We start from the raw sequence: 15951 nt of genomic DNA on the forward strand, positions 1-15951 counted from the left end.
CTCTATAAATTATTTCCCAAAAAGACAAAATCCCCTTTAAAAAGCATTCTGCTCCAGAAAATGCTGAATCTAATAACCCCTCAAAATGAAAACGCAAAAGAAAGCACTGTACCAAACATTAACAGCAGTAGACAACGTGTATATAAATTCCTCATCAATTTTATACTGACATAAGTCAATCAACCATAAGGAAATCATTTTCCCTACTTGACGTTCCTGTTACAGCCAAGGACTCTGCACCAATCAAACAGGCATGCCCAGAAAGTTCATAAAAGCCAAAGTTCATTAATATATACTCTCTAATGATTTTTAAAGAGTAGAATCATGTTCCATCTTAGAAAGTGCACCAGAAGGTACTGTCTTTTAGAATCCTGAAGCAGTCCCACCCAACCTGTCTCAAAAAAAAAAAAAAAAAAAGAATGAGGAGTGAACCTTCATGTGAGGGGCATGTGAAAACAGAATCTGTCAGAGAGTAAATAGACCATGGACTTCTAAAGCAAATTCACACATCAAAGTTCAAATAATGGTGCAAAACCACCTCCTGTGAACAACTGGCTTGGCTTTCAGTATGTCTCTTTAAAGAAAACATTATCATTTTATATGAGTTTCTTAAATGCTATTGGTAATATGGAGTTTAATTTTATGCACCTTAGATAATACATTTTTAAATGTGTTTGTGAGATTTTCATGGATGCTTTTTCAAAATTCCTAATTTTAGTTAGTAAGGATTTGACTTTGGGAAGACAGAAAACCTTTCAAGTAAAATGAATAGGCTTATACATAAAGAAACTTCTTAATGAATTTAAAAGTGATCCTGTGAAAAACATAATTCCAGTGACATGGATGTCTAAATTTAAAAGAGTGGATACGGCTGGGCCTGTAATCCCAGCACTTTGGGAGGCCGAGGTGGGCAGATCACCTGAGATTGGGAGTTCGTGACCAGCCTGACCAACATGGAGAAACCCCATCGCTATTAGAAATACAAAATTAGCCGGGTGTGGCGGCACATGCCTGGAATCCCAGCTACTCGGGAAGCTGAGGTAGCAGAATCGCTTGAACCCAGGAGGTGGAGGTTGCAGTGAGCCAAGATCACACCATTGCACTCCAGCCTGGGCAACAAGAGCGAAACTCCGTTTAAAAAAAAAAAAAGAAAAGAGGGTTTACACAAGTAAAGTGTGTCTGCTTTTTAAGAGTGTATTCAGTTTAGGAAGGGGAGTCAAAATTTGTACTTGATTTCAATTTACTGTTATCTGAAATTGAAAGTATTCCTACCTTTTTTTGCTTTCATGTATATGCAAAGGTAAATATTTATTAATCAAACCTTATAAATTTGAGGTTATTTTAGCCTGATTTCTCAGAACTTTTAATTTGTCTATCTGTGTAGAAATGGGTTTACTAAAAATTTTTAGACAATTTCTTAAGTATCTACTTTTATTTGCACACAGTTAAGTTAGGAAAGACATTTAATGTTCCTCATACACCTGCTGTGTTATTTTGTGTGTGTGAGACAGAGTCTCGCTCTGTAGCGGAGGCAACCTCCACCTCCCAGGTTCAAGCTATTCTCCTGCCTTAGCCTCTCAAATAGCTGAGATTACAGGCATGCGCCACCACGCCCGGCTAATTTTTGTATTTTTAGTAAAGATGGAGCTTCACTCCATTGGCCAGACTGGTCTGGAACATTTAATGTTTCAGAGGCGGAGGCTGCAGTCAGTCGAGATCGCACCACTGCACTCCAGCCTAGGCGACAGAACGAGACTCTGTCTTAAAAAAAAAAAAAAAAAAAGGTCAGGTGCAGTGGCTCATGCCTGTAATCCCAGCACTTTGGGAGGCCGAGGCGGGCAGATCACGAGGTCAGGAGATCGAGACCGTCCTGGCTAACACGGTGAAACCCTGTCTCTACTAAAAATACAAAAAATTAGCCAGGCATGGTGGCGGGCGCCTGTAGTCCCAGCTACTCAGGAGGCTGAGGCAGGAGAATGGTATGAACCCGGGAGGCAGAGCTTGCAGTGAGCCAAGATCGCACCACTGCACTCCAGCCTGGGCGACAGAGCGAGACTCCATCTCACAAAAAAACAAAACAAAAAAAACCAGCCTGGCCAACATGATAAAACCCCATCTCTACTAAAAATACAAAAATTAGCCGGGCATGCTGGTGCACACCTGTAATCCCAACCAGCTACTTGGGAGGCTGCTGCAGAATCGCTTGAACCCAGGAGGTGGAGGTTGAAGTGAGCCGAGATCAAGCCCCTGCCTGGGAGACAGAGCTAGACTGTCTCAAAAACAAAAACAAAACAAAAAAAGAAAAAACAGAGGGGACACTTTCCTAGATTTTAAGACTTCCTCATCAGCTAAAGAAATCATTAAGAAAATGTGAAATTAGTGCAGAAATGGACAGACTAATGAAAAAGAAAAGCCCCAAAGCAGACATATCATATATGAAAATGTGCTTTTTAGTAGAGGCAACACTAAAAGTCAGTAAAGACACTAGAGGCATGACAACCAAATGCAACCTTGGTATCAGGAAAAATATTATTATCGTTATTTTGCTTTTAAGAACAGTAGTGGTGAAATCTGAATAGGGCTGGTAGGTAATAGTCCTTTATCAACATTAATTTCCTGATTTTGATAATTATATTGTAAGAAAATGTCCTAGTTGAAGTATGTAGGGGTGAAGAGACAGTATCTGTTAACTTACCCTTGAATGGTTCCCCCAAAAAACAAAATCGAATGTGAAGGAAGCGGGGAAGAGAGAGTACACACAAGAGCAAACAAAAATGTTAAACACTAACATTTGATGGATCTGCATGAAGGTATATGGGAATCCTTCGTACTACTTATGTAACTTTTCTGCAAATCTGAAGTTACTTCAAAAGAAAACAAACAAACAAAAAAAGTAGAAAAGGCTGGGCATGGTGGCTCACGCTTGTAAACCCAGCACTTTGGGAGGCAAAGGTGGGCCTATCAACTGAGCCCAGGAGTTGGAAACCAGCCTGGGCAACATGGCAAGACTCCATCTCTACAAAAAATACAAAAATTAGCCAGGTTTGGTGGCTGGCACATGCCTGTGGTCCCAGCTATTCAGGAGGTGAGGATCACCTGAGCCCAGGGAGGTCAAGACTGCAGTTATCTGTGATCACACCACTGAACTCCAGCCTGGGCCACAGAGTGAAACCCTGTCTCAAAAGAGAAAAAAAAAAAAAAAGTAGGAAAAGTTAATGGTGTTGGAACATTTTACCAATATGAAAAAATAAAATTAGAACCCAATCTGATCTCATAGTATACATAAAAATCAATTATAGGCAGATTAAATGAAAAGACAAGCCACAGACTGAAAAAAGATATGAATAACATATAGGAGACAAGAATGTTATTCAAAATACAGAAACAATTCCTCCTAGAAATCAACAAGGAAAAGAAAACCCTAGAGAACAATGAGAACATATTAGGAATAAAGTTTACAGAAAACAGTAATGACCAACAAACATAAAAATATGTTCAACCTCATCAGTAATCAGGGAAATCATAACAGCTTATTCTAGCCACCAAACTGACAAATATTAAGTCTGATAATTCTTGATCTGGGCAAAGATGTAGATATTAGAAGTTCATTCACTGCTGCGATTAGAATAAACTGGTATAGAAGCTATAAACAAGCATGGTTTTTATACGTATGTACATATGTAGCAAAAAGTATAAAGGTGTTAGTGGAAAAGATATTTAGAAATCAGGGGTCGGGCGAGGCACGGTGGCTCACGCCAGTAATCCCAACACTTTAGGAGGCCAAGGCAGGTGGATCACCTGAGGGCAGGAGTTCGAGACCAGCCTGGCCAACATGGTGAAACCCGTCTCTACTAAAAATACAAACCCGTCTCTACTATTCTCCTGAGGCAGGAGAATCGCACGAGCCCAAGAGGCAGAGGTTGCGGTGAGCTGAGATCACGCCACTGCACTTCAGCCTGGGTGACAGAGCAAGACTCTGTCTCAAAAAAAAAAAAAAAATCAGGATTATTGGGCCAGGTGTGGTGGCTCATGCCTATAATCCCAACACTTTGGGAGACTGAGATGGGCAAATCACTTGAGTTCGACACCAGCCTGGTCAACACAGTGAAACCCTGTCTCTACTAAAAATACAAAAAACTCACTGGGTGGCTGGACATGGTAGCTCACGCCTATAATCCCAGCACTTTGAGAGGCTGAGGCAGGTGGATCATTTGAGGTCAGGAGTTCAAGACCAGCCTGGCCAACACGGTGAAACCCCATCTCTACTAAAAACACAAAAGAATTAGCCAGGCATGGTGGCGTGTGCCTGTAGTCCCAGCTACCTGGGAGGCTGAGGCAGGAGAATCACCTGAATCCAGGAGATGGAGGTTGTAGTGAGCCAAGATTGCGCCACTGCACTCCAGCCTGGGAGACAGAGCGAGATTCCATCTCAAAAGAAAAAAAAAAAAAAAAAAAATTAGCTGGGCATGGTGGTGCACACCTGTAGTACCAGCTACTCAAGAGGCTAAGGCGGGAGGATCACTTGAACAGGGAGCAGAGGTTGTAGTAAGCCAAGATCACGCCACTACACTCCATTGTGGGTAACAGAGTCCGACTCTCTCTCAAAATAAATAAATAAATACAAACAGTAAAAATCAGGATATTGATGACCTCTGGGCAAAGAGAAAGTGGCCTAGGACTTAGAAGTGAAAATAGGACTTTAAATGTACTAGAAATGTTCTGTTTCCAAAAAACAATCTGAAGCAAGAATTTATTAGAATGTGAATAGCGAGGGTGGGTACATGTGTATTCACATATTTTTCTGGTGTTTGAAATATTTTATTTAAAAAGAAAAGGGAGGATTGGGCAGGTGGAGCCAAAAAAGGCGTGGGGAGGACATTACAAAAGAGAGAGAATGCTGGGCAATGTTTGGGGACTGCAACTGAGTATGAGAGCAAAGAGTCAGAAATGGCCTGGAAGGGCACCCTTAGCAATTCAGCCTTTATCTGCAGCAATGAGGATTCAGGGAGGGGTTTCAAGCATAAACTTCACTTTGCTGCAACGTGGGAATGAATGGATTGGGAGGTATGAGGAGGAGAAAAGTATCAGCTGTTATAAAAGACCAAGAAACAGGATGATCAGGGAAGAAGTGTTAAGCACTCAGTTGACTGAGAAAGTTGTGGTTCATTTTACTATTGTAATTCTTTGGTTTTATTTATTTATTTCCATTTTAACAGCACCAAATGTCTACTGTGAGCCAGAGAATTGTGGCTAGGCCCCTGATCTAGCCGTGATAGTCAAAGTCCTGCTCTTGTGGAGCTTAAAGTTCAGCAGGGCATTAAGACACAGAAACCACGATTAGAGAAGGAGAAGCGTAAGAAGGAGATAACATCATAAAGTGAGAGTTTTGCTCTACTAAGAACCTAGCCAGATGACTGAGCAAAGTGTTTTCTTTTTATACTTTGCGTACTTCGACTAAACTGCATCAGTGATGTACACACAACTTTTTGTCTACCCCAACATATCTCAATGACCAACACACAAGAGCCTAGCACAGGAAGGCAACCCACTGCCCTGGGGGGAAGAGGCGAAAGAAAGGAGAAATCCTATTGCTTTGCTTCCATCCCCAACCTCTATCCCTAGTCAGAATCCCTGCTGAAACACATTATTTCTAAAGCCTTACCCTTTCATAGACTGATTCTAAAGGAAACAACCTATCCCTGTGATGCCCAAAATGTCACTTCCTAAAACTTCATAACCTATATATGTATTTTTCTTTTTTGAGATGGAGTCTTGCTCTTGTCGCCCAGGACAGAGTGCAATGGCACAATCTCGGCTCACTGCAACCTTCGCCTCTAGGGTTCAAGTGATTCTCCTGCCTCAGCCTCCCGAGTAGCTGGGATTACAGGTGCCTGCCACGATGCCTGGCTAATTTTTGTATTTTTAGTAGAGACGGGGTTTTGCCATGTTGGCCAGGCTGGTCTCAAACTCCTGACCTCGTGATCTGTCCGCCTTGGCCTCCCAAAGTGCTGGGATTACAGGCGTGAGCCACCGCGCCTGGCCAACTCATATATATTAACTATCTGTCATGAGTCAAGAATCTGGATACCACAAATACCCTGAGATTTGATCTATACATTCTATGCACACAATGAAACATCACATGTACCCCCACAAAATATGTAAAATATTACGTATCAACATCAATTGAAAAAATATTTTTGAGTCGGCCGGGCAGTGGCTCATGCCTGTAATCCCAGCACTTTGGGAGGCCAAGGCGGGTGGATCACGAGGTCAGGATTTCAAGAGCAGGCTGGACAAGACGATGAAACTCCGTCTCTAGCCTAAAGATACAAAAAATTAGCCAGGCGTGGTGATGCGCACCTGTAATCCCAGCTACTCGGGAGGCTGAGGCAGGAGAATCACTTGAACCCTGGTAGCAGAGGTTGCAGTGAGCCAAGATCACACCACTGCACTCCTGCCTCAGTGACAGAGTGAGACTCTGTCTCAAAAAATATATATATATTTTTTGAGTCAAGAATCACTACACTCTATACCAAATTAAAGATGGACAACAAATTCTTTGCTATTCCTCCCACTAATAGGTGAAGTCTGATTGTCCTCCTCCTTTAATATTCCTTCATTTCATTTGGAGCACTACTTAAGACATGACCCTATCCTAAGAAATCTTTTTTTTCAATTGGCCAGGTGTGGTGGCTCACACCTGTAATCTTAACACTTTGGGAGACCAAGGTGGGAGGATCGCTTAAGCCCAGGAGTTCAAGACAAGCCTAAGCAACATGCAAAACCCCATCTCTACAAAAAATGCAAAAATTAGCCAGGCATGGTGGTGCACAGCTGTAGTCCGAGCTGCTCCGGAGGCTAACGTGGAAGGATCACTTGAGCCTGGGAGGTAGAGGCTGCAGTGAGCCATGTTTGTTCACGCCACTGCACTCTAGCCTGGGTGACAGAGTGAGACTTGGTCTAGAAAAAAAAAAAAAAAAAAAAAGAAATTAAAGGCAAAGGGAGAAAAGTAATAATTACAAGGTATACAACTTCCAATTTTTTTTTTTTTTTTTGAGACGGAGTCTCACTCTGTCACCCAGGCTACAGTGCAGTAGCATGATCTCAGCTCACTGCAACCTCTGCCTCATGAGTTTAAGTGATTCTCCCACCTCAGCCTCCTGAGTAGCTCTGGCGTAGTGGCATGTACCTGTAATTCCAGCTCCTGTGGAGGTTGAGACAGGAGAATCACTTGAACCCGGGCCCCATCTCAAAAAAAAAAAAAAAAAAAAATACACATATATATATATATACATGAAAAACAATAATTTTAAAATATGTATTATGATTTGACTTAAATGCTACTTTGTGAAATTTCCCCTCAGGACAAAAAACCAGGGTGCAGAATGCCTGCAGAGTGCTGTGAGCTATCCTCCCTCTCCAGGCCCAGGCGCACCCCTCCTCCCCTTGAAGCTGCGCAAGCCTTCCTACCTGTTTTATCAATAGAATAGGGAAGCAGTGGCAGGGCGAGGTGGCTCATGCCTGTAATCCCAGCACTTTGGGAGGCTGAGGTGGGTAGATCACCTCAGGTTAGGAGTTTGTGACCAGCCTGTCCAACATGGTGAAACCCCATCTCTACTAAAAATGCAAAAAAAAATTAGCTGGGCATGGTGGTGCACACCTGTAGTTCCAGCTACTCTGAAGGCTGAGACATGAGAATCGCTTGAACCCGGGAGGCAGAAGTAGCAGTGAGCCAAGATTGTGCCACTGCGCCACAGCCTGGGCGACAGAGTGAGACTCTGCCTCCAAAAAAAAAAAGAATAAATAGGGAAGCAGCAATGCTAAGGCCAGTTCTGCCACTCACCTTGTAAGAGGAATGCTAACTTCTGCTTTCATTCTTTTGGAAGCCAACCATCATGTAAGAATTCTGAACACCCTGACATCACCGGGATGTGAGGAAGTCCTAACTGGCCACCTGGAGAGGCTGCGGGGAGGGGGAGCAAGGCGTCCTGGGCAACAAGCCTATCCCTTCACCAGCTGATGCAACCACATGAGCGACTCTAAGTGAAACCAGCAGAAGAACCACCCAGTCAACTCCCATATTATGAGAAAAAAATCAATCATCGTTTGAAGCCACAAAGTTTTGCTGTAATTTGTTACACAGCAATAAATAAATGAAGGGAGGGGGGTTGGAAAAGCAATCTGAACAAAAACGTTTACTTGGCAGTGCAAAAACTTAAGAAGCCAATTGGTATACATTCAGGCAAACTATGTCACATAATTTAAAATATTATATAAAGTCATTTTAAACTACATGAGTTATATTAATTGTGTGTAAGTTAAAAAAAAAGGTGGGTGGGGGAGACCTAATAGCAACACATATATTTTGATCATAATTATAAAAACACTCTCATGTATACATCAGTATGGATCCAAAGACAAACTACAATTAACTTTTTAAATTCACTGGGAGTGAGGAATCTTTAAAAAAAGAAAACAGGGCGAGTGCGGTGGCTCACGCCTGTAATCCCAGCACTTTGGGAGGCCGAGGCAGGGGGATCACAAGGTCAGGAGTTCGAGACCAGCCTGGCCAACATAGTGAAACCCCATCTCTACTAAAAACACAAAAAAATTAGCCGGGCGTCGTGGTGGCGGGAACTTGTAATCCCAGCTACTCGGGAGGCTGAGGCAGGAGAATCGCTTTAACCCGGGAGGTGGAGGTTGCAGTGAGCCAAGATGGCACCACTGCACTCCAGCCCGGTGACAGTGCGAGACTCTGTCTCAAAAAAAAAAAAAGGGAAAAGAAAACAGAGGTCAAATATTAAGACAGAATAAAAACAGTGGTTACCAAGGTTGGAGCTGGAAAGGAAATAGGGAGCTGTAGATCAAGGGATACAAAGTAGCAGGTACATAGGATGAACAAGTCTGCAGATCTAATGAACAGCATGAGGACTTTCTTCTTCTTTGCAACAGGGTCTCCCTCTATTGCCCAGGCTAGAGCACAGTGGCTTAATCAAAGCTCACTGCAGCCTCATCCACCTGGGCTCAAGCAACCCTCCCACCTTAGCCTCCCAAGTAGCTGGGACTATAGTCGCATGCCAACATGCAAGGTAATTTTTGTATTTTTTTTGTAGAGACGGGGTTTTGCCACGTTGCCCAGGCAAGTCTCGAACTCCTGGGCTCAAGTGATCGGCCTGCCTCGGCCTCCCAAAGTGCTAGGATTATAGATATGAGCCTGCACCCAGCCATGAGGACTTTTAATATGAGTTTGCTCGGCCGGGCGCGGTGGCTCACGCTTGTAATCCCAGCACTTTGGGAGGCCGAGGCAGGCGGATCACGACGTCAGGAGATCAAGACCACGGTGAAACCCCGTCTCTACTAAAAATACAAAAAAATTAGCCGGGCGTGGTGGCGGGGGCCTGCAGTCCCAGCTACTTGGAGAGGCTGAGGCAGGAGAATGGCGTGAACCCGGGAGGCGGAGCTTGCAGTGAGCCGAGATTGCGCCACTGCACTCCAGCCTGGGCGACAGAGCGAGACTCCATCTCAAAAAAAAAAAAAAAAAAGAGTTTGCTATAGTCACGATTTTTACTCTTGCTACAGGGAGGAAAAACAGGCAACTGTAAGATGATGAATGTGTTAATTTGACTCACTATAGTAACCATTTTACTATATATCTCATAACATGATATATATACCTTAAATACACACAATAAATTTTATTTAAAAAAAAAAAAAAAACAAGAAATGAGCCAGGTGTGGTGGCTCATGCCTGTAGTCCCAGCACTTTGGGAGGCCAAGGCAGGAGGATCACTTGGGTCCAGGTGTTCAAGACCAGCCTGGCCAACATGGTGAAACCCCATCTCTACTAAAAATACAAAAATTAGCCAGCGTGGTGGTGAAAGCCTATAATCCCAGTTACTCAGGTGGCAGAGGCAGGAGAATCGCTTGAACCTGGGAGGCAGAGGTTGCAGTGAGCTGACATCACACCACTGCACTCCAGCCTGGGCAACAGAGAGAGACACTGTCTCAGGAAAAAAAAAAAGGAAAAAGAAAAAAAAATCACTGAGTCTTTTTGCCTTGTAAAGTTGTTAGAATATCTGAGGACACTAAGAAAAGTCAAGTCTTTTCAAGCAAATGAGTCCTTCATGCGATAACTTTACTCTGGCTTGTGCTCTGGATGGTATGCCCCTGCTCCTTTCAAGGCATCCTCAGTGGAATTCCTTGCTGCGTGGGTCTGCCATCCTATCTACTTTTAACATTCATCCAGCAAAGAAATGAGTATGAATCATAAGCCCCACCACAGTTCTACACTCAGGAAAATTGTTCCAGAATCCTAACTGGGCCCATAACCCCCACTGGCTGTTTCAAAAACATCAGTTACAACCCCGCTCTCAAGAACACTATTTGTTGACATTAATAATGTCAATAATGTAGCCGGGCGCGGTGGCCCAAGCCTGTAATCCCAGCACTTCGGGAGGCCGAGGCGGGCAGATCACGAGGTCAGGAGATTGAGACCATCCTGGCTAACACGGTGAAACCCCGTCTCTACTAAAAATACAAAAAATTAGCCAGGCGTGTTGGTGGGCGCCTGTAGTCCCAGCTACTCGGGAGGCTGAAGCAGGAGAATGGCGTGAACCCGGGAGGCGGAGCTTGCAGTGAGCAGAGATCGCGCCACTGCACTCCAGCCTGGGGGACAGAGCAAGACTCCGTCTCAAAAAATAATAATAATAATAATAATAATAATAATAATGTCAATAATACACAATTATTGACATCAAAGCATATGCTGAGGTGTGTGTGCATGTGTGTCTGTGTGTTTGTTTTGAGACAGGGACTCTGTCGCCATGGCTGAAGTGCAGTCGTGCGATCATGGCTCACTATAGCCTCAAACTCCTAGGCTCAAGAGATCCTTCCATGTCAGAGTAGCTGGGACTGCAGGCATGCACTGCCACACGCAGCTAATTTTTAAAATATTTTTAGTAGAGACAAGGTCTTGCTAGGTTGCCCAGGCTGGTCTCAAACTCCCAGGCTCAATGGGTCGTCCTGCCTCAGCATCCCAAAGTACTGAGATTACAGGTGTGAGCCCCATGCCCAGCTACACTTTTTCTAAACTTTAAATTTGAAATACATCCATCATTCAGACACTGTGAATTTATACAAATAGATTTAATATTAAAAATTATATTTACATAATTCACCAAAAAAAATCAGAAGGTAATATTCTTTTGCTGAAATGAAGGTTTACCAGATAAACCAATTTTCAACTTTAGCCTCTAAAATATTTCAAAAAATTGTATGAGATTAAAAATATATTTCAATAGAATACATTTAAGTTTAAATTGATCACAATTGCTTAGTATTCAGTTAATAAATGAGAACACGTCAGTATGTTTGTAGAATCCAGTATTTGAAATCTATTATATATTCACCTCAATGTGGGCATCTTAACAGTTTTTTTAAATACTGTCTTTCATCAAATCTCAGATGGCATAACCAACTACATGATACTGTAATTTTAAAAAATTTAAAAACTCTACCAATTAAACTATAACATATATATCCACTTTGGATATTTCAATGTGTTTTAGAATTGATGAAATATAGCAGATAAAAATGTAATTCATAAAAACAAAATTTACTCACACCTGCAATCCCAGCACTTTGGGAGGCCGAGGCGGGCGGATCATGAGGTCAGGAGATTGAGACCATCCTGGATAACATAGTGAAACCCCCATCTCTACTAAAAATACAAAAAATTAGCCGAGAGTGGTGGCACACACCTCTACTCAGGAGGCTGAGGCAGGAGAATCACTTGAACTTGGGAGGCGGAGGTTGCAGTGAGCCAAGATCACATCACCACAATCCAGCCTGGGTGACAGAGCAAGACTCTGTCTCAAAAAAGAAAAAAAAAATTCAAGTCAAACTTCATACATCTGAAGCATCTGTACTACACTTTCAAACACAAGTGGAAAAACCTCTGGATTAGAGGATTTGCAAAGTATCTCAATGCTGTGGTGTGGAGAATACATTACATACAGGAGAAATTAATCATACTACTGTTACTCTTTAGGTTGTAACCAAAACCACCCTGCCCCTAGCCACTGCCAAAAAATCACCACCTATATGGAGAGTTCATTTAGAATCTATTTGTTAGATACTAACTCAGCTAGATAAGGGGAAAATAAGCGGCTTCATGATTTTAGATTTAATGAATATATATGAACTGAAATATTCTTTTAGTAGTTTTACTTCAGAAAAGCAAACTAAAAATAAAAGTGAAATATTACAATCTACAAAAAGGAAAGGCTAAGTTTGTTTTTTTTTTTTGCGGGGAGGGGGGTTTGTTTGTTTGTTTTGAGACAGAGTCTTGCTCTGTCACCCAGGCTGGAGTGCAATGGCACCATCTCAGCTCAGTGCAACCTCTGTCTCCCGGGTTCAAGTGCTTCTCCTGGCTCAGCCTCCCAAGTAACTGGGATTACAGGTGCCTGCCACCACACCTGGCTAATTTTTGTTTTTTTGTTTGTTTGTTTGTTTGTTTGTTTTTGAGGCAGAGTCTTGCTCTGTGGCCCAGGCTGGAGGGCAATGGCGCAATCTCAGCTCACTACAACCCCCACTTCCCAGGTTCAAGAGATTCTCCCACCTCAGCCTCCCAAATAGCTGGGACTACAGGCCTGTACCACTACTCCTGGCTAATTTTTGTATTTTTAGTAGAGACGGGGTTTCACCATGTTGGCCAAGCTGGTCTCAAACTCCTGACTTCAAGTGATCCACCCACCTCAGCCTCCCAAAGTGCTGGGATTACAGGAGTGAGCCACCATGCCCAGCCAGATTTTGTTTTTTGTTTTTGAGACAGGGTCTCGCTCTGTCGCCCAAGCTGGAGTGCACGATCTCGGCTCACTGCAACCTCCACCTCCTGGGCTTAAGCAATTCTCCCACCTCAGCCCCACAAGTAGCTGGCCCCACAGGCGCATGCCACTAAATCCAGCTAATTTTTGTATTTTTAGTAGAGATGGGGTTTCGCCATGTTGCCCAGGCTGGTCTCGAACTCCTGGGCTCAAGTGATCTGCCCGCCTGGGCCTCCCAACATGCTAGGATTAGAAGCGTGAGCCACCGCGCCCAGACTGAAAAGCTAGGTTTTACTTGAGTCATTTATTTTTTCATTATTAAATCCCTGACATAGAAAGAAACTGTACCATAGAAAATGATGACACAACAGGCACTCGATAAACACCTGGTGAATTTATGGCAAATGTTTGCTTTTAATCTCTCTCAATATGTATAAACTGACAGCAGATGTTGCTGATACTGAACACAGAATCCTTTCCCCAGGACATTACTAACTAGTGGGGAAGACAACCATGTAAGTGAATACATCCAAATATAATGCAGTAAGTTATTGCAGAAGATTTCACCTGGATACACTACAGATATCCCAATGAGATAAGCCAACGAATGTAGCAGTTACTTCACATTCTCCAGTAAGGTAGCTAAGAATGTTTATTGCAGAACTATCAAGGGAGACTCCCTTTAGAATACACTAGGGAGTGGAAGAAAGTTAAGTAAGCTAGCCGGGTGCGGTGGCTCACGCTTGTAATCCCAGCACTTTGGGAGGCCGAGGCGGGCGGATCACGAGGTCAGGAGATCGAGACCATGGTGAAACCCCGTCTCTACTAAAAATACAAAAAATTAGCCGGGCGTGGTGGCGGGCGCCTGTAGTCCCAGCTACTCGGAGAGGCTGAGGCAGGAGAATGGCGTGAACCCGGGAGGCGGAGCTTGCAGTGAGCCGAGATTGCGCCACTGCACTCCAGCCTGGGCAACAGAGCGAGACTCCGTCTCAAAAAAAAAAAAAAAAAAAAAGAAAGTTAAGTAAGCTAATATATTCTGGTTCCTCTCTAGTTTTAATTTCTAAGTAAAATTAGGATGGCATGCACTTTAAAAGATGTGAGGTCTTCTGACAGAGACTATTAAATGGGCATAACTGCTCACCTGTGAGTCCAGGAAGCTGTAGCTGGCTTCCACAGTCAGAAAGCCATATTAAGCAAAATAAACAGATATCTCTCCAAATCACTGTTTATGAGGTAAAAACTTGAGAAAATTAAAGACTTCTCAATAACATAAGTATTTCCTCTGAGGACATAACCATTTACATCAGTACTGTTTAGTAAACAACAATCAATAATTTAGGTAGCAGACGACAAAGGAATGAAGAGCAGTACACCAAGCAATGCACTGTCTGTACTTTTCAAGAACATTCCAATCCATAAATTGAAAAACCTCTGGCTTAATTATACTACTTCCAAAGAATAAAACTGTTTACAGTATGCGTGGTGCCTGGCTATCAAACTTTTTTTACTGAGATTAAACCTCACCTGGCAAGGTGAGCTCAGACTCCTGCCCTTTTGTCATACAGTAATCAAAACCAGAGCATCAACTAGAACTCACAGTACTTCATCAGGTTGTTTTTATTCATTTATATTTTAGTTTCTGACCATATCCTGCATGAAACATGGTTCTCTGATGTTTGTGTGTTCATTTTAGAGATAGGGTCTTACTCTGTTGCCCAGGCTGGAGGGCAGTGGTACAATCATGTCTCACTGCAGCCTCGAACTCCTGGGCACAAGTGATCCTCCTGCCTTTGCCTCCTGAGGAGCTGGAACTACAGGCACACACCATTGTGCCCAGCTAATTTTTTTATTTTTTTTTAGAGACAGGGTCTCGGTATGTTGCCCAGGCTGCTCTCAAACTCCTGACCTCAAGTGATCTGCCTACCTTGGCCTCCTACTGCACCTGGCCTGAAACATTATTGTTTTTAAAACAAAGTACCAGCTAGATGATGAGCTACATACAAAAAGCCAGAATCTGCATTTAAATGAAGTAGAAAAAAAATAAATTGGTCTTCATCAGAATTTTAAACTTTTGGGTTTCAAAGGACAACATCAAGAAAGTGAAGACAATCTACAGAATGAAAGAAAATACTTGCAAACCATACATCTGATAAAGGACTTGTATCCAGAATATATAAAGAACTCTGATAACTCAACAATAAAAAGACAAACAGCCCAATTTAAAAATGGGTAAAGGGGTCGGGTGCAGTAGCTCACACCTGTAATCCCAACACTTTGGGAGGCCGAGGTAGGCAGATCACTTGAAGTCAGGAGTTTGAGACAAGCCTGGCCAACATGGTGAAACTCCGTCTCTACTAAAACTACAAAAAAATTAGCTGTGTTGGTCTGGGCACAGTGGCTCACGCCTGTAATTCCAGCACTTTCGGAGGCCGAGGTGGGCAGATCACCTGAGGTCAGGAGTTCGACATTAGCCTGACTAACATGGTGAAACCCCATCTCTAATAAAAATACAAAATTAGCCAGGCATGGTGGCACATGCCTGTAATCCCAGCTACTTGAGAGGCTGAGGCAGGAGAACTGCTTGAACTCAGGAGGCAGAGGTTGCAGTGAGCCAAGATCGTGCCATTGCACTCCAGCCTGGGCAACAAGAACGAAACTCTGTCTCAAAAAAAAAAAAAAAAATAGCCGGGTGTGGTGGCACACACCTGTAATCCTAGCTACTCTGGAGGCTAAAGTGGGAGGATCACTTGAACCTGGGAGATGGAGGTTGCAGTGAGCCGAGATCACGACACTGCACTCCAGCCTGGATGACAATGCAAGACTCCAGCTCAAAAATAAATAAATAAATAAAAATGAGTAAAGGGGCCAGGCACAGTGGCTCATGCCTGTAATCCCAGCACTTTGGGAGGCCAAGGCGGGCAGATCACGAGGTCAGCAGTTCAAGACCAGCCTGGCCAACATAGTGAAACCCCATTTCTACTAAAAATACAAAAATTAGCCAGGCGTGGTGGTGGGCACCTGTAATCCCAGCTACTTGTGAGGTTGAGGCAGGAGAATCGCTTGAACCCGGGAGGCAGAGGTTACAGTGAGCCAAGACCGCGCCATTGCACTCCAGCCTGGACAA

General features: G+C 43.3%; 1 protein-coding gene across 5 annotated transcripts in view; it reads right to left on the minus strand.

The window, feature by feature from the left end:
* UBE2V2 (ubiquitin conjugating enzyme E2 V2) overlaps nt 1–15951 on the minus strand; it is a 72266-nt gene that overhangs the window by 23865 nt on the left and 32450 nt on the right. The window contains exon 1 of one of the 5 annotated variants that reach the window (XM_055286478.2): nt 7847–7973. The exons of the other annotated variants lie outside the window; for them this stretch is intronic. The gene's annotated coding sequence lies outside the window, so the exon portion shown is untranslated. Of the gene's footprint in view, nt 1–7846; nt 7974–15951 lie in introns of those variants that run through there. 5 annotated transcript variants of the gene reach the window in all.

The sequence above is a fragment of the Symphalangus syndactylus genome, chromosome 7, assembly GCF_028878055.3.
Source record: "Symphalangus syndactylus isolate Jambi chromosome 7, NHGRI_mSymSyn1-v2.1_pri, whole genome shotgun sequence".
Classification (NCBI taxonomy): Eukaryota; Metazoa; Chordata; class Mammalia; order Primates; family Hylobatidae; genus Symphalangus; species Symphalangus syndactylus.